The 5000-nt window shown below is 41.1% G+C and overlaps 1 protein-coding gene across 1 annotated transcript in view; it reads right to left on the reverse strand.

The window, feature by feature from the left end:
- LOC135088869 (uncharacterized) overlaps positions 1-46 on the reverse strand; it is an 18198-nt gene extending 18152 nt beyond the window's left edge. The window contains exon 1 of the mRNA XM_063983931.1: positions 1-46. This exon is cut by the window's left edge and continues 473 nt beyond it. The gene's annotated coding sequence lies outside the window, so the exon portion shown is untranslated.
- Between the last annotated feature and the right edge of the window lie 4954 nt (positions 47-5000).

The following is a 5000-nucleotide window of genomic DNA, read 5'->3' on the forward strand; positions in this document are numbered from 1 at the left end:
GCTGGCAGGGAGTGCGGCTGTGCGGTAGAATCACAGCAGAGGTCGCGAGGCCGGTGTGGTGTTGCTCTGACTGTTGCCGTGTGCTGCGTGGGAACGGCCTGGCGTTGGGGGGGGGGGGGGATGGTGAAGGAGAATGTGGGCGGGTGAGGGAGGGTGAGAGACTGTGTGAGAGGGATGAGGAGGGAGTGGAAGGGCATGGAGAGGATAAAGGAGGGTATGGGAGAATGTGGAGAGTTATGGAAGAGTGGGAGAGGGGTTAGAAAGAGTGTGGGAGGGTGTGGAAGGATGAGAGAAAGCATAGCAGGGTGTGGGGGGTGACGGAGTGTGTGGAAAGCTACAGGAGGATTAGAAAGAGTGTGGGAGGGTATGTTAGGGTATAGAAGGGTGAGAGAATGTGTAGGAAGGTGATGGAAGAAGGTATGGGAGGGTAGGGGAGGATGGAAAGGTGTTGTCTAGTACAGGGGAACGGGGAAGGGTCAGTTCAATGGGGTGTTGAGGTGTACCTGCGCTGGTGTAGGTTCAAAGGTATTCCAGGAACTGTGCTAAGAGAAATGTTGGTTTTCAAGGTAATGTTAATATTTCTTTCACATCTTACGCGTATTTCGTTTTCTTTTTAATGTTGGGGTGTTTCTGGCCAAGGGCGGGGAGGGGGAAGGTGGGGGGAGGGAAGCAGAGGTAGAAATGCATTGTTCCTGCCTTTTTTTTTTTTTTTTTATTTGTTGATTTCTAAGGTAATTTTATTTTTTTCATATCTTACTCGTATTGTTTTTTTTTTTTTTTTTTTAATGTTGGAGTGTTTATGGCCAAGAAAAAAAAACAGGTAGAAATGCATTGTTCCTGTCCGCAACTTTTTAAATTTTTTTTTTCATTTGTCGATTTCTAAGGTAATTTTATTTATTTTTTTTATGTCTTCCACGTATCATTCCTATATTTAACCCTTCCACTGAGATACGAAACAATTAACAGCACCAGAAGTAATGCATGAAAACTTTATAAACATGTACAAGAAAGAAAGGGATTAAAAAGAATAGATTTTGCAACTTTTCCCTAGTTTAAAGATTGAAGGTGGCTGTAAAACAAGTAAAGATGTCTCAGAGTGATTTGTAATTAAGGAAAGATGTACCAAATAACAGTCAAAGGGTTAATATAAGAGTCTGACCAATGGAAAAAGAAAGAGACACATTGTTACCACTTTTTTTTATATTTCTCCTTCTGTGTTCCTCATGGTTAAAGAAAAAAGGTACAAGCATTCCCTTCATATACTCCCCGTACTCCCATTTTTGATTTAGGAAGGTCTCTGTCAAGGCAAAAAGGAAGGCTAATATAAATAGATGCGTTCTTCATGAGTATTTGTTCCTCATTTGTGTTCTTTTTTGCGTACTGTAAGAGAAAATCTGGCAAGGGCAAAAAAAAAAAGGTTAGTGTTGAAGTTACATTGTTCCCACCTGTGTTTGTCCTTCCTTTGTGTTCCTGTGTGGCTTTGGTGATGCTGGTCAATGCAAACACCAGTGACGTCATGCCTGTCCTTCGTAGTGATGCATGACATAATGTACACCTGGCGCATTCCCATCCTTCCCTGCATGACTGGCACACCTGCTCGTACCTGCTGGACGTATTCCTCTGCTGAGTCATCTGCTTAATTCCTTGCTGACTGTCTTGCATCCTCCAACTTCACACCTCTTTAATTTAACTGTTTACTCATCTGCTGATTCTTCTTCCTTCATTTTCACACCTGCTAAATTCATCTGTTTATTTACCTGCTGACTCTTCTTCCATCATCCCTACACCTGTTAAATCAACGGTTTATTCACCTGTCAACTATCTGCTATCTACCTTTAGACACCTAAATTTACTTCTTTATTCACCTGCTAAGTCTGCTTTCATCATCTTCACACCTACTTATTCATCTGTTAAATCCATACTACCTTATCTTCAAACACTTGCTAAGTTTATCTGCTTATTCACTACTGACTCAATATTTTTTATCCTCACACCTAGACTCACCTGTTAATCTCTTGACTACATTACCTTCAGACACCTAGATTCACCTGCTGACTTTCTTCCTTCCTGCTTCTTTCATCCTCACACCTACTAAACTCACTTGCTTATTACCTGTTGACTGTACTACCTATCGAGACTCACCTGCTGACTCTGTTAATCTTTTTTTTTTTTTTTTTTTTTGCTTCCTTCTGGTTAATACACTGGAGTTCGAGTGTATTGGCACTATGGATTGTATTGATCAGTGTTCACAAGACCTTATCACTCTTACAACTGTGACAAAATCGTAGTAAATGTCAAATCGATTCGTAAATAAAATCCACGTTAAGTACATTAAGTTTTATTGCTGCATTTCCACCTGGCGTGACTCTCCGACATCACATCCTTCAGTTATGGACAGAAAAGTACAAGTATTGAATTGAAAAGCAAATTAGAAGGAACGTTAAAGTGTTTTGCCTATGTTAAAGTGTGCCTATGTTCTGTACAGGGATTGCCACGTGTAGGTCTGATGGCTTCTTGCAGCTTCTCTTATGTTCTTGTGTTCTGTTCTTAAGTTCCGTCAGTCAATAGGGAGTTTTTAAAGATTAGACAAATTCATGGATGAGGATGACAGGTAGAAACAGACGGTCATGTTGTATACAGGGACTGCCACGTGTATGTCTGATGACTTCTTGCAGCTTTCCTTATTTTCTTATGTTCTTGTGCTCTAGTTCTTATATTCCATTCGAGATAAGACGCGAAAACTCAAAGAATATTTCATCAAAGTATCGAACTCGCAAACTATAGCAAGGAACCGCGAAGCAAGCAACAAAGCCACTCTGACAAGAAAGACACTTAAAACATGAAGACTAACGACCATCCGTCACGAGACAAACTTCCTTAGCAGCTGACCAATGACCCATCACTGGTATGCACAAGCAACTTATCACAAACCCGAGCAGAGAAGAATGAGAGTTAAAAACATTGTGATTTTTAACGAGGATTCGCCACAAAGCAGGTTTTCTTTGCAGCCAGCCAGTTGAGCAATGGGCCATCAGTGTTACGTGTGAGCAGCATACCACAAAAGCCGGGCAGGGACGAAATGAGCTTGAAAACGTAATGACTTTAACGAGAATCCATCAAAAGACAGATCTCATTAGGAGTTAAAAGGATCCATCAGTGTTAGGTGCGAAGAACACACCACAAACCCAAGCAGGGAAGAATGTAGCTTGAAAACATAATGATTTCTACGAGCGTCCATCACAAGGGAAGTTATCTTAGCAGGTAACCAATGACCCATCACTGATACGAGCAAGCAACATACCACAGACCCGCCATGAAAAGAAAGACACTTAAAAGATAATGACTTTGACTAGAATCCATCACAAGGCCAGTTTTCTCAGCAGCCAGCCAGCTAACTTTGACTAGAATCCATCACAAGGCCAGTTTTCTCAGCAGCCAGCCAGCTAACTTTGACTAGAATCCATCACAAGGCCAGTTTTCTCAGCAGCCAGCCAGCTAACCAGTGACCCATCTGTGATACGCGCAAGCAACATACCACAAAGCTAACTAGAAAAGAAAAGAAGATTGAAACATAAACATTTTAACAAACATACCTCACAATACAAGTTTTCTTAGGAGCCACCCAGTTATCCAGCGACCCATCAGTGAAGAGAAGAAAGAAGCTTGAATACATAATGATTCTTAACGAGGATCTATCACAGAGCGAGGATTTCTTAAGAGCCAGCCAGCTAACCATTGAACCACCACCTTTTTTACTAGCAAGCAACATACCACAAAGCAAATTAGAGAACAAAGAAGCTTGGAAAGAATTTTATTTATTTTTCATTTTTTTCTTTCTTTCTATCTTTCTTTCTTTCTTTTTTTTTTTTCCGAGGATCCATGACATGACACGTTTTCTTTGAAGCCAGCCAGGTAACCAGTGACCAGTGATAAGAGCAAGCGACATACCTAAAAGCGAATAAGAGAAGAAAGAAGCTTGAAAACATAATAATTTTTTAAAGAGGATAAATCACAAGGAAGGTTTTCTTTGGAGGCAGCCAGTTAACCATCAGCGTTAGGTACAGGCAACATACCACAGCGCCAGACAGACAAGAAAGAACCATAAAGGAAACATAAACAACATCCACACCAAAATCTTGAGAAGGAAGACGAAAAGAAAAAAAAATGGAAATTGATAAAAACATAAAGAACGAGATTGCAAAAGGCTGGCTGACCTACACTGGGCAGCTCCTGTACTAATCATGCCCCATCCCAATCATTACCAACATTCCTATCACACCTGTCTTCTCTCTCCATATAATAATTTAAGCTTCACTTTTCTACCTAGCGTGTTGGCGTTGACCACATGCCTGCTAAGCCTATCACACTCCATTGTACAGTCTGAATTAATGTATTATACGTGAATCACTGATTAAAACATGATTTTCAACGAAGCTCCATCACAAGTCAAGGTTTTCTAAGGAGTTACTCGATCTGCAGAAACGAAAATAAATGTACATATAGTCTTAATTATTGTACTGATAAAAACAATGATTTTCTACAAGTCTCCATCACAAGGCGAGGTTTTCTAAGGAGGTAATCGATCAGCCGTCACTATTGCGTCACCTGGTTATTGATTCAAGCCCCCACGTGGTCCACACTAGGCATGAAAGACTGCATACTGTTTCTCATCCTTGGTCCACACTGCTCCTCTGGTGAAATATTAACGCAGGGTTGCGTTGCGAAGGTTCAAAGGAGGTTCTTAACGTTCTCTCTCTCTCTCTCTCTCTCTCTCTCTCTCTCTCTCTCTCTCTCTCTCTCTCTCTCTCTCTCTCTCTCTCTCTCTCTCTCTCTCTCTCTCTCTCTCTGTGTGTGTGTGTGTGTGTGTGTGTGTGTGTGTGTGTGTGTGTGTGTGTGTGTGTGTGTGTGTGTGTGTGTGTGTGTGTGTGTGTGTGTGTTCTTGCGTAAAATCTTTGTCCTTCGAGATGAATTTTTAAGTGTGTCGATATTAGAGAGAGAGA

The sequence above is a fragment of the Scylla paramamosain genome, chromosome 32, assembly GCF_035594125.1.
Source record: "Scylla paramamosain isolate STU-SP2022 chromosome 32, ASM3559412v1, whole genome shotgun sequence".
Lineage (NCBI taxonomy): Eukaryota > Metazoa > Arthropoda > Malacostraca > Decapoda > Portunidae > Scylla > Scylla paramamosain.